The 21,427-nt window shown below is 38.9% G+C and overlaps 1 long non-coding RNA gene across 1 annotated transcript in view; it reads right to left on the bottom strand.

The window, feature by feature from the left end:
• The window catches only part of LOC110015951, a 50,422-nt gene that overhangs the window by 19,493 nt on the left and 9,502 nt on the right, over window positions 1-21,427 (bottom strand). The gene's annotated exons all lie outside the window — the stretch shown is intronic.

The raw sequence follows: 21,427 nt of genomic DNA, 5'->3' as shown, positions 1-21,427 counted from the left end.
ATACTTTTAAAGCAATAACAAAGCTTTTGTTGCCATCAGCTTGTTAAAAACTTGCTAAACGTTTCTCAACAACTGAAATGAGCACACTAACACTAAAGTCTGATGTTAGAAATGTAATCCTCTGTTTTATTCTTCCTATGGGTACCCTTAACTCTAAAAAAACAAAAATAAACAAATGAAAATGAAGAAAAAATAGTTTCATTACACAAAATGGTCCATTAATAAAAATAACCCAAATTGGGTCGTTTTTAACCAAATTCCAAGGTCAAAACAGGACAATTTCTTTTGGCCATGTGGTCTCATTTGACCACATGGCTTTCTCGCATGACACCTCTGGATTATCCAAATGGTCATAGGCAAACTTTAGACAGGCCTGAACATGTGCTGGTCTATTCGGGATAACCTTGATTTGAAACCATGGTGTTATAGTGTATTACCAACAGTAACCCTGGAAACAGTGGCAGTGTTCCCAGCTCTTTTCAGGTCATTGAGCAGCTCTTCTGATGTAGTTCTGGGCTGTGTCCTCACCTTAAAAGGATCACTGAGACTCCACGAGGTGAGATGTTGCATGGAGCCCCAGTCTGAGGAAGATTGACTGTCATGTTTAGCTCTTCCCGTTTTCTAATAACTGCTTCAACAGTGGATCTTTTTTAACCAAGCTGCTTGGCAATCGCCCCATAGCCCTTTCCTGTCTTTGGACAGCTCTTTGGTCTTGGCCATGTTAGAAATTGGAGTCTTACTGATCTTATGGGGTGGACAGGTGTTTTTATGCAGCTAACAACCTCAAATTTAGGATAATAAGTGGACTGGAGGTGGACTATTTAAAGACCAACTAGCAGGTTTTTTAATTCTAGCTGATAGACAATAATTATTTGCAGCAGCACAAATAAATTGTTTTAAAAAATCATGCAATGTGATTTCCAGATGTTTTTTTTTAGATTTTGTATCTCACTGTGGAGATGGACTTAAGATGAAAAGGACAGACCCCTCCATGAGTGCGAGAACTAGCAGAATCATAGGGTATTCAAATACTTATGCCTTCCTGTATATATTTTACCATGGACAACCCAGAATTGGGTTGAAGCGATAACCTAAGTGTTGTAACCCTTGTGCTATCTTAGATGACCCCACCCTTACATTGATGTGTTCTCCCTACCATGACAAAGGTGGATAAAGGTAGGAAGATATTCTTGTAATCCATGGACACCAGTGAAGATCACAAATCATTGAAGAAAAAAGGTTCAGCACACTGTCTAGTGGGTCTAGATGATGCAACTCCCAATGTCAAAGTGCCTAGGATAGCACAAGGGTTAAGAGAGCAAGAATAAAAATCCCATTACTAGATTGCACTACAAACAGAAATAAAGCAGTGGTCATCTTAGACTGTGCAGTAAAGTCTCCTTTCTTGACTGCTTGTTAACAAAGACTACAGCAATAATTGAGCCAAAGTGCAGGTTCTTGGGGGAAATGTTACCACCGTGGTGGTAACATTTCCCCCAGTTGACCTTTGATCAGAGGGTCGCATGTTTGGCTCCCGCCATGCGTCAAAGTGTCCTACGGTAAGACACTGAGCTCCACATTGCTCCCGGTGGTTGTAGGTTGGTACCAGAGTGAAGCAACAGAGCTGCCATCAGTGTGTGAATGTGAATGTGTGTGGGACTGTGACTGTAAAGCGCTTTGGGCCTGAAAGCAAAGAAGAAAGGTGCTATACAAGTGTACGCCATTTACCAAATTCCATTCATTCATTAATTTACCAGCATCTACTTATTTCTTGTATTGATTTGGTTGCATTGTAATGGTAGGCAAACTTAGGCAGAATATGGAAATTAGTAAGACTAAAAAAACCCTCATGATGTATTAGTATATTTTACCCAAAGTCAAATTTTTGGGTTGAACCTGCAACCTCTTGGTTGGGATTACCCATTCAAACCCACTGCAGTTATAAAAAAGAACATAAATATTGAAATTAGCTAGTTTTTAAAGTTGAATTTTTTACTCCTACCGTCACACTCTCTCTTTTCAGACACATACTTCTATACCAGGGGTCGAGAACCTTTTTTGCCGAGAGAGCCATAAACGACACATATTTTTAAATGTAATTTCGAAAGAGCCATACATTAATGTAGTGTCCCTTTACCACAGTGAGGCACGGAGACTTAACCTCTTTTAAGGTTCTTTATTCTGGTTACTGTAGACCGCAACAAACGGCGTACAACTAATTCAGCAACTCCTCAATCTCTCCCGCCGAGACAAGAGCACTTCTCCCAACTTTATATTCCCTGCTCCTGCTCCAGCCCTCCCATTTCCCTTATTCGGCCCATAGCTGAACCCCATTGGTCCAAATTACCTAACAACAGGCTGAGCGACAGAACTGAGGGCCAATCAGATCTCTGCTTGATGCGTTTTATGAACTCCAGAACTTTTAACGCGACCCAGCCACCCAGTCCAAGTCAGTCCGCAACAATATGTTTAAAACTAAATATACAAGTGAATGTGTGCATTTGATGTAATTTCAACATTTTTAAAGTACAATAAGTCTGTGGATTCTTTTTAATAACATTGTTATGTTGTTGCTGATAAATGATGAGTATTTCTCGTGGTGGTTCTGCTGATGGTCTAGTCTGGTTGATACGTGGTGAGTTTCTGCTTCACACAGGCGTTGAGACTCTAAACGTGATCTTAGGTTGGTCTGAATGTTCTTTAGATGTGAGAAAGACTGATCACATGCAGACGCGGAGCCAAACACACACTCACACGCCGCAGTGAGTGACGGGCAGCGGGTTTTACGTTTTTACAATCCCTGCACGATTCACCTGCTGCCTGTCCCCACAACCCCTCACCCCCACCCTCTGCTTTCTTCCTCACACATCCCGTCCCCGCAACTGCGCGCTCTTTCTCAGAGACGGGAGCGCGCAGTTTTAGGCACGGCAATTCACAGGTTTCCGGGTGGTACAAACTCTGTGAAATAATAGATAATAGTAAAGTGACAGTGCTGGCGCAGATTTTGTTCTCCAAGCACCGCTACTACTGTGCGCCTCTGGCATCGCATCGCGCCCGAGAAGGACTGGTCTAATGAAAAAAAAAAAAAAGTATAATTAAAGATTTGTCTGCGAGCCACATGTGACCATCAAAAGAGCCATATATGGCTCGCGAGCCATAGGTTCCCGACCCCTGTTCTATAGGATTGATACCCCCCGAAAAGATAAAATCAATCACAGCACCATCTAGTGGGAGGGAAAAAAATGAATACTCAGATTCACATAAATATCCTGCATTCAAGTGAACTTCATACATGAAATGGATGCAAACTAAGATGTCACTCATTTGTTTATCAAGGTTTAAGAAATGCACTCACAACGACGCCCGCAGCATTATTGTAACATTTATTGGTAAAGCTAATTGAATCAAAGCAATTATTTTGGCAAAAATCAATTTATGTTTTTATTTTTTAATTAAAGATTTGCTTTTTCTAAAACTTCTTTGCAGATTTTTTTCATGCTGACGAGTCCCTTGGGTTTAATCTTCTGTTAGTCAGTTTACAGAGAAAGATTACACTTGATTTTAAAGTTTGAGAGTTGATCAGACATTACTTTGAAGTCCTCCCACATGTCTTCATTCAGGATTTTTCTCTAGAGGTTTAAATTGCCCTAGCTTTTCATATCTGCCCAATGAAAAAAAGAAAAAAAAATCCTTTTTTTCTACTCTGCTTCTATAGCATATTCATCTTTGAAGCTCGCATGCAATTTTGTTTTTTGTTTTTCCACTGGGAAAATACAGATGCCTGCTGTGGTTTGCTAACTCAAATCCAAAATGAGTTCAACCACATCCCACCAATCATATTTTCTTATTTCTGTTTATTAATCTTTGTATTAATGAGAAGACAAAACCATCAAGGACCTACTTCCACAATGACCAGTCCTTTAGTAGCTTTTATCCAAAAAAGGAGACAAAGAGATTCCTGAAAGATCAACTAACTACAATATTAAGACACAATGCAAGCAAAGTGGGAGGAGCCACGTTAGCAGACAGATATACAAAAACAGACAGAAATAGACCCTGTGACATTTTCCCCCTTGTTTCATCATTTATGAAATATTTAAACACACTCTAAAACGCCCAGCCCATTTTAGGGGTTTAAAGACATTTTGTCTCTGTACCCTGGGGGTCATTTTAGAAATCATCACTGCATCACTGACAGGCCTTTTAAACGGCCTGAGTGCTCTCACCATGCAAAAATAATGAGGCAACTTTCAGTAAACTGCATTAGTGTATCATCCGCTGTCCTTCCAGAAATAATGAGAAAAATCCCTGAATATGACGTATGTTGCTCTTTGCTTGGTGTCTTGTTTTCCTCCGTTTTAAATGTAGGCAGTAAGCACAATGTAATTAAGAACATGTTTCTTTTAAAGACACAGTCAACTATTATGACCTATTTCTTGTTTAATTTTTTGTGTGTTCTCTACAAATATCTACATATATTTTAATGTAAACAAATGACTGTTTGAGGTGATGCTGCTTCTTTTACTACCAGTTGTGTGATGATTAATTTACCCTTCTACATCTGGTCTAAACAATTGTAAATGTGGGTCAGTGTTTAAGTCGGGGCAATACTGCTTTTATGTTATGTTCTACCAGATGTAGAAAGAAAGGGCATAACAATCAGCAGTAGTTGATCTCAACATTTGCCAAACGTTACACAGTATACATTTCTTTCTATGTTCCAGGTTATTTATAAGCTACACACAATACATTTACATACATTCACAATGTAGAATGGTAATGACGAACCAACCAGACATTGTAGTGGTGGACAAAGAACAGAGGAAAGCCGTTGTGGTGGATGTGGCAGTGCCAAGCGATGGAAACATCAGGAAGAAGGACCATGAGAAACTGGAGAAATACCAGGGACTCAGAGAAGAACTGGAGAAAGCATGGAAAGTGAAGGGGACAGTGTTGCCTGTGGTAATTGGAGCACTCGGGGCAGTAACCCCCAAGCTGGAGGAGTGGCTACAACAGATACCTGGAAAGACCTCAGACCTCCCAGTCCAGAAAAGCGCAGTGCTAGGAACAGCTAAGATACTGCGCAGGACCCTCAAGCTCCCTCTGGTAGAGGACCCGAGCTTGTGTGGGAAACCAACAGCGGAGGGTGAGAGTGGCGTTTTTTTAACATATATATATATATATGTATAGTTTTATCTTGCTGCTGTTATGTTATGTTAGAGTTATGGTGTCAAGGTAATTTCCCCTTTCTGGGATCAATAAAGTTCTATTCTATTCTATTCTATTCTATTCTATTCTATTCTATTCTATTCTATTCTATTCTATTCTATTCTATTCTATTCTAAATTTAAAACAAAGCAAGGTTTTGCACAATGCAGTATTCCATCTTTTGATCTGCAAGTGTGGTAAACCCAGTTCATTCAAGACTTGTGCTCCCTGCAGAAGCCTACTATGTCAGAAATAAATCTCAGCACATTTTCTTCCCCAGAAACTTCCCGGGGGAAAGGCACTCTTCACTTGTCAAGCCACACTCAGTTTAGTTTTAGCCTATAAATACATTCACATAAGACACCTACAAGGTGCTAAGAGACTTCCTCACTGTGCAGTTAAATATAGATTGGAGGAGTATTGACGTCAGATCAAGGCACACACAGACACACTCACACAAAACGCACACACACGGATACACAAGTTTACACACAGAGGGTTTATGTCAGTAGAGCAGTGTGCACACACTTGCTCCATACACACATGCAGCAGCTTTTATTTCAAGCCCTGATACGTCACTCTGTGAATTGGGACAGTCTCTGTAGTGAATGATGACTACATTATGCCCAATTATTCCTTTAGTCAAAACAATGCATACTGAGTGATCACAAGAAATAATCAGTAACATTGTATCATGAAATGGTTAAATATTATTTATTAAAGAATTATAATGAATTTGAAACTGCAACATCAAATAAAGTAAAGGACAATCCCAAACATTACTAAAGAGATTCACTGAAGAAAAAATTGACTGATATTTGGGGCTCCATATTTTAGGATCTGGCAGAGCCTTTGATCAGAGAAAAGACTTTATGCATTCAGAGCATGTTGGCTTCTTTTTGCCAACTCCAGCACAAACTGGGTCAAGGAAAAAAGAGATCTTACTTTTAAACCCCCAGTTTTGAAACTTGGTGGAAACTCCAGAGAACAATTCTGGGGCAGCTGCCCTGGTAAGCTGCAGACGGAAAGATATCCAGCAAGTCTGTTGTTTTGACAGTCAGGGATGTTTTGGGGCTGTTGCTGGACAACTCAAGATCTCAACTCCCTCCAAAGATTTTCTATGGAGTTGAGATCTGGAGACTGGCTCAGTCACTCCAGGAACTTGAAATGCGTCTTCATTGACCAGATGTCGTATTTGGGATCATTGCCACACTGAAAGATGCAGCCACATTTCATCTGATGGAAGGAAGTTTTCCCCCGAAATCACATGATATACAGCCTCGTTCATTCTTTCCTTTACTCTGATCAGTCGTCCACCCTTTGCAGAACAGCATCCCCAAACCATGATGTTTCTACCCCCATCTTCCACAATTGGGGTAAACCTATGAGGAAAATTGCAGCACTTTTGTCTCTGCTTTTTATAAGGGAGAACTGGCACATTTGGAGGTTAACTAACAACTTTTTTAGCCCACTTTATATGTGGACTCAAATAGAAGTCTGCAATGGACTGGAGACATGTGTAGGTTATAGCCCAACAGTAACTGGGATAAGCTCCAGCAGCACCAGGACCCCAAAAGGGATTGAGTGGGTTTGGAAAATAAATGGATAGATTATATTCTCATTCAACAAGGTGGATTCCATCAAGATAGCAAACAAAAGGTCAACTGGACTTGATTTAATTCAGAAAACACTTTATATTCTCTCTGAGAAGCTTTCTTATTTCTCAATTAAATTTTGAATTCAGAAAACCTCAAGGAGAAAAGGTCTAATCAAATCAAACTTTATATATGAATCACTTTTCAAACCTTTGTAGGAAGGTACTTTACAGAATAAAAACAACTTTCAAACTTAAAAAACAAAACTAAAACAAAGGCCTTCCCATTACAAAAATTCAAACAAACAATTCTCTGAAAAATAGAAAGAGGAACCTGACTTAATGCTGATGTGAGTACATGATATCATGGCACTCTGTCCACACTCATGATCACAGTGAATCAAAGTAAGCAGCCGGACCCCAGAGATTCCACTGCAACCACCCTGTTCACCGTGAAGGCTCAGTCACTGGTGTGAAGGATACCCTTGAGGAAAACACTGAGATTAAAACTAAATTATAAAAAGACTAAGATGCACAAAATAAAAAACAAAGATAGAAGAAACCATAAAGCAACGTGAACATGTGGTAGATGTTCATAAACTGACAAAAACCATTGCCCTGGATAAAACATAAAGTATCTAATAGAATGGGAACTTCCTCCCAAATCAAACCAGGTCCAGTTGACTACATTTTACCTACAACTTTGAAACACTTCAAGTAACAGTAAAGTCTGGGCAAAACAAGAGCCAGTGCTGCTGGACCAGACAAAATCCATCCTCTCACACTTTCTGAATACAGAGTGTGTGGAATTCAATAACTATTTATTTTTTAAAGTACGTTATGTTTCTTTTATTTTATGACTTACCCTTGCTAATTTTCCTTTCTCTTTTCCTGTTTTCCTCTCAAGCTTGGTGACTTGAATGTCTTCAACCATCCTTTCTATTTTCTGAACATGCTGCATCCCTTTCAATGTAAAGGGATTGCAGGAACCTAACCTGGATACCGTTGAGCAAGGGGTTTGTAAAACCTAGACAGCTTGCCGGTTTGTTGTATGAAACATGTTTTTGGACTGTGGGAGCGTGCGGAAAAACCCACACATGCATGCAACAACATGCAACTCCACATGGAAAATATTTGAACCAGGACCTTCTCACTGAGGCCAAGGTATTAGCCACTACCAGACACGCGGTGAGGTTAATGGCTGGTGAGGCACTGATGTCATCAGTCAGATTTACAAACATATGAACCATAATGAGTAACTTATTCACAATTTGATTGACAGCAGTTAACGTGAATTTTTTCTATACCATTTTATCCCTTTTGGGGTCACGGGGCTGCCAGAGCCTATCCCGGCCACTTGTGGGCGAAGGCAGGGGGGACACCCTGAACAAGTCGCCAGTTTGTTGCAGGGTAGAATGTCCTCACTCACACACCCATTCACACCTATGGTCAATTTGGAGTTGCCAATTAACCTATGAAGCATGTTTTTGGATGGTGGGAGGAAGCCGGAGACCCCGGAGAGAACCCACGCATGCACGGGGAGAACATGCAAACTCCACACAGAAAGGTCCCCCATTGATGTTGTTTTTCACATCCCCCAGCCGGGACTTGAACCGGGGGCCTTCTTGCTGTGAGGCAAGAGCGCTAACCACTGCGCCACCGTGGTTTACTTGTTTACTTGTAACTTGTTATTTACTTGTAAATAAAGTCCATACGCCGCTCCTTCTGAAGAAAACAACTTGCCGCTTGCCATCACTTATTCTATTATTTTTTAGCTTCATAATCTCAGGGCTCGTGCCCCCTAACATGAGGCACGAGAACTGCTGGCCTCACCCAGCGGCTTTTTTGCCGGCGTTTAGCGCTCAGCACAAGAAACACGTCCCTCACATACAGTTATTTATAAAAGCAAACACTGTACATCATATACATCTGCTAAATTAGGTAAACTCAGCTCATATAGTACAAGTGATTGAACCGACAGACAGAGAGACAGCAGTACCGTCTGACTGCATAGGTATTGCGCAATCCAAGGTGAGGCTCAGCGGGCTGATGCCTCATTGCACGTCACTTCTTAGTATCTGAACGGAAATGCGGAAATTCAGCGATTTTGAAAAGAAAAAACACCCAAAAATGGTACATATAAATGGAAAATGACGGCAAAGCACAAATTACTGATTAAATATAATAATTGAATTTATTTTTTCTCTTTTCTTCCCATAATGACAGGTGAGGCTGTGCCTCACCTGCCTCTCCTGACTGCACGTCACTGGCCACTACACCACTGTGCAGCCTGACCTGAAGGCCTGCTGGTGTTTACTATTAGCTCCTTGTTTTTCTTGGGTTTGTCTAAATTGAACCCCTGTCAGATTTATTTTTAATTATGTGCGATTCAAAGTACTTTTCTAAGGCAGGTGTCCACTAGAGCCCAAACTAGATATTTAGGGTTGTGGAAACTTATTTTTGTACTTTTAGCATCCTTCCTGTCCCAGATATGGAAGAAATTTTGCAAATCAGCATACCAGAAATTCTTCTCGTTTCAGTCAAGAATGTTATCTACACTGTAAGTACAGTGTTTAATCAGCTAACTGTTTAGAGCAGGGGTATCCAACTTTTTTTCATAGAGGGACAGATTTAGTGATTTGAAAATGAAAATTCATTCATTGAACCTTTATGTTTTTGTTCACCTTTCAGAATACCCCTTCAGGGGTCGCCACAGCGAATCAGTTTTTACTCCTGTTTCACTGTTCCTGTGACAGGACAGGTGGGCCCTTCCTGTCACAACCCTGTATTGTAACCCTTGTGCTATCTTAGATGACCCCACCCTTACATTGACGTGTTCTCCCTACCATGACAAAGGTGGATAAAGGTGGAAAGATTTCATATAATCCATGGACACCAGTGAGGTTCACAAATCATTGAAGAAAAAAGGTTGAGCGCACTGTCTAGTGGGTCTAGATGACCCAACTCCCAATGTTAAAGTGCCTAGGATAGCACAAATTAAGGCACAAGGAGACCCAGACACAATAACATTAAATGTAAATGAACTATTTCATGAAATAATTTTTGCAATGGGACACTTCATTTCTTCACATAGAGCAGAAATTATGTTATTGGCCGAAATTGTAGCCTGGGGGTCAGTCGAAATTTGAACAAATGTGTTTTTGTGGTTATTTTACTTTCTAAGATCCTTTCATCCATTTTCCTAATCCACTTTATCCCTTTCGGGTCACAGGGTCGTCGGAGTCTGTCCCGGGCTCTGCTAGGCGATGGCTCTGCTAAACATGGAAATGATGGATGATTCAAATTTAAAAAAACAAAAACAAACAAACATGAGCTTTCATCTGTTAACAAAGAAATAGCTCAGCAAAAACTCAGAAGATGGTTAGATATAAAAACACTGGACTATAAAAAGCAGCCAACACCTAGAAGAAAAACAAACTCATACCAATACAACATTACAGGAAACTCCAATGACTTTTGAACTAGATGACTCTATTTTTTTATTTGTGTTACTGTGAGGTCACTTAACATCCTTTCATGGATTACAGCACTGCTGCATTGGTCAGTGTGGGCAAATATATTTGTCACATACTTATTTGTGAAGCTCCTCCTCATTTCAATGAATTAATCTTTTTATTTTGATCTAAGTTTTTAAAAATGTTGTCTGCCTCATTTAACTGTAATTTGAAAGCTTTTGTTGCTTCAGGAAGAAAATACAGTGGTTACGTTCGAGGAAACCTTGAACATTTACATTGTGTGTGTGTGGGTCTTGAAAATTTTAGCCTCATTGTCATTTAATAGGAACATTACTGTTAGACGTGTGCTGGAAAGGAGTAAAGACACTTAGTTTGTTACGTAGAGGTGTCCAGATCAGTTTTAAAGCTTTGAGCTATTCATACATGAATATATTTCTACATGAATTTGTTTCTGTCTGTGCACACATGCAAAGACACAAAAAGCAAGAATATTTCAGCTTGGCAGTTGGTGTGCGTCATTTGGTGCTGATGCTCATTCAGTGCCTCTATGAAAAGTCTCTGTCTGACTGCTGAGTGACGTAAGATTGATCTGCAACTCCTCTCCTTATTCTCCGACAAACGAGTGGGTGTGTTGAGCTTTCAGGGAGATAGATGGGGAAAACAGGCAGAAGGAAGAAGTTAATATGATGCAGTACTGATTATGTCTTAAGATTCTGGACATCAGTTTTTGTTGCAGGGAGCCCATTCATTTATGTTTGACAAATAGTTTACATAGTTATTTGAAAACCTTGGGAAGTCATTATTTCTGCCTTTTTTTACTTTACCTTGTTGCATCTGTCGTTCAGTGAGTTGCTTTCATTCTTCCTCATTCTCTTAATGAGACCCCCCCTCCCGTGTCAGTCTGTGTTTCTTTGATATCAGTCACTGTCTCCCTCTCAATCTCTGATCAGCCCAGACCTTCTTCCTCCTTAGTTTACTGTGTCCATATTACGCACCCATCTGCGTCACGCATGAGGCATGCCTGAGGGTTAAAAATAAGAGATGAAAGGGGAGCAGACGGATGTGAGGAGAGAGATGAGGGGCGACTGCTGACTACCAGAGAGAACATGGAGTAGAAAGGATGGAGGACGTACGGTTTAGAGGCTGCAACCTGCACTAGATGTCCAACATATCCCTTCATAAATAGTCCTTGTGTACAGGTTTCTCTAGGTCCAGTAGTGGTAAATGTGGGAGGAAAGGAGCTTTGTAAAATTCAATGTAGTACAGGCAAATGAAGAAGATGGTAATGGATCCTTTCACAGAAAAAAATGTGAGACAAAGATTTCAGTCTTGTTTATTATAGGTTCTAAATAAATCCCACTGAACGGAAATAGGACATAATTTTAGATAGCATTAGATTTTGTTGAGTGCCAGAATTATTTAAGTATTTTGCATTGAAAATGCAAAACATTTTTTCTCTTTAATAGAGACGCGCAACAAAATTTATTTTCCTAATTTGCCACTGACTAACAACAAATATGTTATTTCCATTCTGTTATCATGCATATCCTCATTTAACCTATGGTCACAAATACAACTGCCACCGTGTGATGGGGAGGCATCAGCAGAATCTTCAAGATTAGATATGTCGTGTTCAGTTCGTAGTCCACAGAACAGAACCTAAACATGTTACAAACACTGTCGTTTTATTGTTTTTTTAAATAGGCCATCATCATGGTGGAAGCACAGGCAGAGTCTCAGGACTTGTTTAGCTCAAACTTTATTTTCCAATTTCTTCTGTTGGCATTTCACAGTCATGCCCCAAGCTCTAACCACTAACCAACAACAACCCTCCAAATAGTTACAACTCCCACCTTTATAGGATTTCTCCTTTGGGAGCTACCATCCACCCAGGTTCCCACAGATAATCATTTACACAAAATATTAAAATATTTACATTCAATGTTCCCCCAAACCCTATAAAAATAGACAATCTCCCCATATAAAAATATAACTCACTAACTGTTCCTAAAGCATTTCAATAATTCACTCAAATAATGAAATTACTATTCTAAATGTCCCCTGTTCACTTTACAATGATTTTGGTTCCCTCCCCGGAACCAATATAAGGTTCTTTCACCCTTAGTGATCTCTCTTGCTGGCGGACCATTCCTGCCACAGAAAACAGAGGTGAGTCACCACAATCAGACAAGGCATACACAGACATGCAGCAGCTGTAAAACCTTAACATTTAAATCTATGTTCTTTCACAGGTGCTCCTGACCTAGACAAACTTTACTGATGCTGCATTAAACTAATAAAAACCTGTCAGTTAACCATCTCTGCCTGTTTCTTTAATGTGACAACTGCTCGTTGTGACAGGATAAGCTGTCAGATGTTTTGAATGATCGCTGGCGTGGTGATGAATGTAGATGGCGGCAGTCAGGTGGCCATCATTCATCAGTCATTACAAAATTGGCAGCCACAGAGCGGTGGCAGCTGGATTGCTGGCCAGCAGGAGCTCTGATTGGACGATGTGTAAATCTGCCACTGGCCGCCGACCACCCGGTAGCCTGGTGGTATATAAAAAGTCAACAACTTCTTCTTTGCTCTTGTTGTGTGTGTTGCTCTTCATCTGAGTAGTGGACCAAGCACAGTGTTCTGTCTTTGTCTTCTTCTCAGCATCAACAGCAATTCATCAATACGAACGTCTCAGAGTTGCCGTGGTGCCATCAAGGCTATGATGAGTTTGGTGCAGCATCAATGATGACTCCCCAATTGGCCGGGATCACCAGATTACTGTCTGGTCGTAGCCGGGCCCCCTGCCCATCTCAACAGCCTTCGCTGCTGTCATAGGATTTCTAACAATCAGACTGTGGCAGTGGAATGAAAGGACGGGGGCAAGGGCGTGCTGATAATCAGACGATTTTAGGGACCTTGGAGACCCTCCAATTTTAGCCAAATTTTAATCCTTTTGGATACAAATAAATAATTGGTTAATGCTTAGGCTTCTCACTCTAAAGAGCCACTCCAACGAAAAATTTGGTGTTTTTAACATGTTCTTGTAGCATTTTTCTTATGATGGAGGACATGCATAAAATGATTTCAACTCAAAACAGCATTTCTGAACATTTCTTTATTCAAACTGTGATGAATCAGGAGCAGATTTAAAATATGCCATTTGAAAAAGCTCTCAGTTGTGACTCAGCAACTGAAATGCCGAGCCAAAGTCTCCCTTTTCCGCTCCATTCTGATGCATCCACTTGCAGACAAATAGATCTTTGTACGTCTTCAGTTTTCCTCGTCTGAGCTGGTATCCTGCTCAAAACTGTACGGCTGGATAGCTCCAACATTGCTTGCCAGTTTTGTTGCCCCGCCAATGTTAGCTTGGGATTGTGAAAGGCTGTAAGCTTGTGTGAGTGAGTGTTAACTAAAGGATGATGAGATTTTAGTGGAGTCTAACCTCTGTGCAAGCTACAACTCAGAGGTTAGATTCTAAGGAACTCCTGCTGGTCTGCACAAACTATCTATTAGAAAATGACACAGCTTTTTTATTTGGGCTAAAAACAGCCTAATCATAGTTACAAGACCATTGGAAACGCTTACAATAGATCAAAATATGACTGGAGTGGGACTTTAACAATTTAGAAAAATTCTACACTGCGTTTTAATGTGGCCACTATGAAAGAGTACAAAGATAGTTTAATATTTTAGAGCAGTTTGAATATTGTGTAGGGGGTCGACACAACAAACAGCAGGTAAAAGCAATTTCTAAATCTCTCCAGTGTTTCTTTGCAGTTTGGAAAAATTGAGTGTGTGTGTGTGTTTGTAAAGAATATATTCCTTGCTACATGCCAGCAAGCTGGCTATGAAAATCTTTATTTGAAACAGGAAGCCCTGGTTGTTCACACATTAGTTGTTCTTTTTCCAAGACAATACCGTCGTATTTTATAAAATACCGTCGTTTAATTCATAAATGCAACATAAATACAAAATGACTTGCTAAACAAAATGGAAGTGCACTGTTATGCTGGGAAAGATTAATTGATAATGGAAAACATTCAAGATTGCTTCTTCCTATCCTAATGGATTAAACAAATTTATGTCAGGATCAGACTGTGAAACAAACCTCCAAGAGCGACATCTTTGAAATTGCAGGCCTCTTAGCAGGAACAGTTTAAAGATAATTTGCAAAATGTTAAGTCTAAGGCAGAATAAGTACTCTTGTTACAAAGGTAAAGCCTGTTTTATTTAAAAGGGTAGCTGTGGTTCAAATCACTAAATTTGAGAAAACGAATATTGCTAGAACATAGTCCTTTGGGAAAATGGGACCAAATATTAGTACAGTGCTTTTTGAGAGTCGGGACAAAACACCTTCTGAAAAACCATCCATCCATTCATCTTCAGCTGAATCCCTTTGGGGGTCACAGAGAGAGACCCTAAAAGCGAGTGTGACTGGAGCAACAATCTCTTTTGTAAATGGAAATAATGCAATGATAAAAAAAAAGATTATAAGTGCAAACTAAATGAAATATTACGAACAATTTCACATTATTTCAATTAGTTCATTTAAATGTGGCCTTTAATTAACCACAAGACACACTTAAAAGGATTAATTTTCTAAAAATGACAGTACATTTTACAATCAAGAGCAATGTGGATTAACTCTGGTTGTGTTTACTGATGTTAAGCGATTTTGAGAAATACACGGGGCTCTCTTAAAATGTTTGGTTAGGTGTTTTTGTGAACATGCTAACATGGCTAATGTGTAGTGGTGTCAAACTGTGTTTTTTTTTAACGTGTCACAAACAAGGTTGGGTGTTAGCATAGTTACACAAACGTGTTTTAGCAGTATCCGTCTGTTTTTTTTTAAGTGCTGGAAGATGAGGTTGGGAGTTATAAGTATTAAGAACACGCTAGCGTGGCTAACGCTTCTAACAGGGATAACATGCAGCGTGTCACAAACAAGTTCTAGCATTACTGTAAATTCAGTTCATAAGGTCTGACTGACACACTTACTGTATCTAAGACTCGTCCAAACTTTTACGCTCGCATTAGTGAGTAGTCTTCTAACTCTGCATGTAAACCTCTGAAACATGGAAGGCTAGAATTTCTGGAAATAGCACACAAAAAGTACAAAATTTTAACTGGATTAAGATTGCTGTAACATAATGGCTTTAATTATGACAACACCATGGTGTCCAGGCTGAAATCTGGACAGTAAACCTACAAAATTTGAAAGAAAATTATGCCACTATCCTATGCTAAATTACATATAAGAAAATTCTTGCCGAAAAAAACAAAATTATATATATATGAAACTTTACTTATCCCACAATGGGGAAATTCTCTCTCTCTCTCTCTATATATATATATAGTGTAGTTTTAAGCTAATTTCACATCTTTTTTAGTGAAATGTTGCTATAAGCTGTGGTACATGAAAAAATACAGGACAAACTTTACAGCTTTCCTGCTGATTTGATGTAATCCTTATTGACTTTATTTCCGTTATATCTTAAGTTCCCTATTTTCATGTAAAACTTCTCTGAAAATCCCACAAGTGAAGTTCTTTATTTCAGGATGAAAACATTTCTTTAAATGTTTTAGTCACAGATGAATCAGTTTGTTTAGGTTTGTACGTCATCAGGCCACATGATCTATTAGGAGTGATGATTACATGTTGTTTCCGTCACTGTAACCCTTTACAATGTTGTTGCTTTGCTGTGAATAGTTCTTTACAATTGGAATGTTAAAAAACTTTTAGTTGATTGAAGGGGAGTGAACATAATGTCTTAAAAAAACACATTTAAAAAAGAAAAGTGAAAAATCGGTTATGGGAGACTGCGTATTGAAAACGTGTAAAAATTCAAGTCAGATTGTTACAGACAATGCTTGAAGAATATTAATAAAAAGAACTCCAAACTAATTTAGTTGGTGGGTGAAATTACTGTACAGGGCAGCAGCTGCAAGGATACTGGTAAACTGTCCGGTGTCTGAAATGTTTTTCCTAAGCAGGGGAACACGTCAGGGCTGTCCACTCTCCCCTTTATTGTTTGTGTTTGCAATTTAAAATAAAAATAAAAAACAGTGGGTTCCTCCTGTGGATTTTCCATTTAGGCGATCAAGCTGGCTTTACCTATTTGGGTATCAGAGTTACTGCAAATACTGCTGAGTTGTACAAGTTAATCTTTGGTCCAGTCCTGGCTTCAGTGAAAAGGGACCTTACCAGGTGGTTTGACCTCCCATTTTCATGGCTAGGTAGAATAAGTTTGATAAAAATTAATATCCTTCCTAGGGTACTGTCTCCTATGCAAATGTTACCTCTCAAAATTAAAAGGAAAACATTCTCAGAACTGGAGAAATGTTTGTCTAAGTACACTACTTTTTTGGTTATCTCCAAGTGAGACACTGTAAAATTATCTCTCACCTTTCCAGCTGATCAACATATATTGAATTCCCTTGAAAACTTCCTTCTTAAATTTAATGATGATGCCACAACCAAAAGGAAATGTATTTCACTTTTTTACGGACAACTAACCCTGCTAAACCTCCTTTCAACTGGAGGGACCAGGATCTTATGGAGCCGGGATTTGGGAATGGAGCTCAGTAGTAAAACATTGTCTAAAGCTTTTGTATCTGCCAAGACAGTGTTCACCTGCAACAGACTCAGAGAAAATCAATATAGAATTCAGCACTTCAATACACTCCACAGCTTCTGCATAGACTTAATTCTCAATGTTCCCCTCTTTGTATAAAATGTAAATCTGGTTAAGTAACCTACTATCACTGCATCTGGCAATGTCCTTTGGTCACCAGATTCTGGAAAAATATTGTAACAGAACTCGGCTGTATTTTTCACAAAACGATTCCCTCTTAGCCCAGTGTTATTTCTTCTTGGCGTGTCTGTGGAGAGACTGCCTCTATCTGGTCAGGAGATGGTTTTATTACGTAAGCTTTTACACCTGGCAAGACGATGCATACTGCTGCAGTGGATTCAGGGACAACCTCCTTCTGTCACACAGTGGTACAGAGAGGCATTCAAAGTTCTTCTTATGGAGCGCCTCAGTGCCCTCTTAAAGGGCAATTCTGATGCTTTTTATGAGCCATGGAAGCTTATGCTTGATCACCTTCCTTACCATCTTGTCAACATTCTTTATAAAGGTGGTCCAAACATTGTCCTCTGGTTGAAATAATGATAATCTGGTTCCCCATGACATTATCTATGTAATGTACTGGATGTATGTAACTAGCTGATGTGTTTGCCTCTGTGCGGTGACTTTGCTGTGCTGAAAATTTAGTTTTTGTTTTTTCTTCTGTTGCTGCTTGTTTTTCTCAAAAACAATAAAAAATGTTAAAACTAAAAAGAACTCAAAACTGACTACAGTGAGAGAGAAAAAACTAGCTGCCAGCTTTTAGCCTTCAAAATGTTCTTTAGTTTGATAAGTGTGTTTGACCATTAAGACTGATGAAAACAGAGAAGAGTTCAGCAAATGGAAGTCTCCACATCAGAAGGCGGAAAAAATCAAACACTGATTCATCACAGAAAGTGAGCCTGTCTGGGTTGTGTCTCTCATCTGAGCATGCTCCTGATCAAGCACAGGGTTCAGGAGCTACTCTCCCTGTGGAGAAAACCCAGTTTAAAGCTCACAGAGAGGGGAGTGTGAGCATGGAGGAGTAATGGGAAATTGGTTTTCCTCAGCTGGAATCTCTCAAATAAATATTAAGATGATGCAGTCAGAGCTTCATCTTTGACACAGGAACTTCATTCATTAACGGACGGACGTAGCTTGACCTGTGCAGGTGCTGCAGGTTTTTGGGTTGTCCAAGAGTAGGGGCTACATCCTAAACTCAACCCAAAGGTTGTGACTGAGGCAAAAGGCAGAGATAGAAAGAAGTATACAAACTCTTACAATACTAACAACATAAAAATTGGTTAAAAAAAAATCAGATACAAAAGCAGCTCTTCCAGCGTTGACACATATCTGACTGAAAGCGTATGGCACTAAATAAATTATCACTAACAGACGAGATGAGAATGTTTTCTGACACATTTAGCCTACAGATAAACTTAAACATGAGGGTATAATGAAAAGCATGAAAAGTGTTAATTCTGTAGGAAAGGACTTTTGGAATATAGTATATATTTGAAAACATCTTACTCAGGGACTATTTCCTTTGTCCTTTAGTGCTACATTTTAGATTACAGCAAACATAAACAGTTGTGTGGAACCTGCTCCCATTGGATGGGCGTGAAACAGATTTCAAATGGTTATTTTGGGATTAAACTTGAATTTTTAAGATGTCACTTTGTTTTCACCTTTTGTCAACAAATAATATAAAACTCTAAAAGCACAGTCAAAGAAAAGCGTGTAAAAAGTACTTGTGAAATAGAACATTCACATTAAAAAATCGTGGGTAGTTTAGAAAAGTGTTTCTATGGGGGTGTCATTTTCACTCCCCACTGCACTGTAAACACTAACGAGTTTCACAGAACTTAAAAATTATTTTGCAACAGTAATAATAATAGTAACAATAATAATATTTAAGTTATGTCATCAAAATGTTTACGTTTGGCTGCAGTGCAGAGGAGAGGACCCACTGTGGAAGGTGGAACTCCTGTTGTGTCTACTTTGTAAACTGGTCTTTTTAAATGGAGCAATGAAGCAGTTGCAGCTGTCTCTTTGCTCAGAGTTCAAAACTTCTGGAGAGAGGATTAGTAACTCCCTAAAATGCTTCATTGTTGATTACTAAGAGTGGGCTACCATTTACTGTAGGAGAGATGCTAGTGGTCCAGCAGTAAAAGGAGCCATTGCCACAGAAAGCAATCCTACTTGGTAATGACCATGTGTCGCGAAGAATAAAAGATATGTCATTTCATACTGGCGAACAACTCTGTGCAGCACAGCTCTGTGTCAATCCATTCAGTATTGAAGTGGATGAAATGGAATCAGAGACAATAATGCCTTCATGATTACTTATATTCGCTGTCTATCTTACGGTGAAGTGGTTGAGTGTTACGGTTCGTAACCAGAAAGGATCCAGGAGCAGGAAGGACTCGAATCCAAGGAGTTTGGAGCCAAAAGATTTAATAACCAAAAACACTCAACAAATTTGGAACAAAATAAAGAGATAACTGACAGGACTAAACAGGACACTGCAAAAACAGAAACACAAAGACAGAACCTTAAATAACCATACACAATAATGGAAAATAGCGAGCAGCTGAGAAGCCTGGTGAGTGCACAGAAGGATGAGGGGAGAATGCAGCTGGCAGCAGCAATCATGACACTGAGGAGCTTATCCCTTGTGCTATCCTAGGCACTTTAACATTGGGAGTTGGGTCATCTAGACCCACTAGACAGTGCGCTCAACCTTTTTTCTTCAATGATTTGTGAACCTCACTGGTGTCCATGGATTACATGAAATCTTTCCACCTTTATCCACCTTTGTCATGGTAGGGAAAACACGTCAATGTAAGGGTGGGGTCATCTAAGATAGCACAAAGGTTGCGTTCGAAAAGTAGCCTAGTTCATAACCGATACACTTGGACAGAAAAATTTCAGTGAGCTGGAAAACTATTTATAAAAGAATTTTAGTCATTTTAACATCATTCTTGCTTGTGCCAAACAAATTGCCCCTCTATGGTTGGCACGTAGAGTGGGTTCACTGCATTACGAAAATAGCACTGCATCTTTCACTGTCCTAATTTGTTGGCAGTTAAGTCTTCGCTGAGAAAAGAATAATACATTTGAGCGTATGCTGTTGGACACCAAAGTGCAAAGGCTTTCTGAACGCAACTGCACCTCTCGTCTTTAAAAACATTGTGGAGTTTCTAGAAATTAAAGGCACAGCGCTCAGAAATAACTTGCTGTCAGTAGACTGTTACCTCTTTTCCCTTGCTGACATTATTGAGAAAATAAATGAGGTGACTCCAGCATATGCTCCAGGGACACGGGGTGACAAGCCAAGCTATGTAGAAACACCGGTAACGCTTTATAATAAGAGTCCTTAATATACTATTTATTAGACATTAACAAGCACTAGTAATGTTTTAGTAAATTGCTTATAAGTACCACAATTAGCATTTGTAAATGTCTTACAACTGATTTACAAGTTTAAATAAGCTGTTTACAAATACATTAACATATTCCTCAATAAACTACTCATAAGAGATTAACAAGCATGAGAAATGTAGTATTAAGCTGCTTATGAAGACATTTATTAGCATGTGTTAATCCTATTAACAAGCCAATTAGAAATTGCTTGTATGGGATTAATAAATATATTAAAGGTTTTCTTATTAACAGTTTATTGAATGTTTTGCAGCCCCCCAATCTAAAGCGTGACCAAATATGGGGTGATCTTTACAAGCCATTTAAAAAATTATTTACAGAATTTACCCAGCTAAAAGCTTATTTAAAATAGATTTAGATTAAACATTGATACACTCTGTAGTTTTTGCAGCAATTCCCCTGAAACAGTCATCCATCTCTTCTGGTATTGTCCTAAAGTTAAAGTGTTCCTGAATCCTAGTGAATCCTAGTAAAATGGCACAATGTACAATAATTTTTTTTTGCTTAATCAATTATTTAAGATGGTTAAAGTGATTGATCTCTAATTATATCACTTCACTTGCCCCAAAAAAATCATGATTTGTTATGTCTGTTTTCAGATATAGTGTTATTTTTTAACATAATCATGATTTTCTAATGAAAATAATCTGAATATATTTGAGACAATTGATCTGTATGTGGCATGCCGATATACAAAATAGAGTTCTGTCTATTTTACATAATTATCAAGTAATTCATCATTGTCATGTTATTTATTGATACTTAAGCATTCGTAATGACCTGAAACTGTGTTGGTAAGGCATTGATTTCTGATAAAATGTAATGAACTGGATAATGATAAATCATGAAATAAAATGGTTATGGTAGAACACCGAAAGGGGTTCCTTCCACTCCCTTTCAATCTTTTACTTAATGTCCAATTAACCTAAGTTTGATATGTCTTGTATGAATGGATAACTGCTGATTGTATTGTTTTGTGCATTATTCTTGCTTTGATTGCTTGAAATAAACCATTTCAAATCAAATCAAATCTTTCATCCTCCACTGATTACATGTATTATTGGAACCTGTTTGAACTCCGTTTGTGCATAAACAGT

The sequence above is a fragment of the Oryzias latipes genome, chromosome 1 (genome assembly GCF_002234675.1).
Source record: "Oryzias latipes chromosome 1, ASM223467v1".
In the NCBI taxonomy this organism is placed as follows: domain Eukaryota; kingdom Metazoa; phylum Chordata; class Actinopteri; order Beloniformes; family Adrianichthyidae; genus Oryzias; species Oryzias latipes.
Note: the sequence above shows the minus strand (reverse complement) of the source record. Positions and strands in the feature narration are given on the sequence as shown.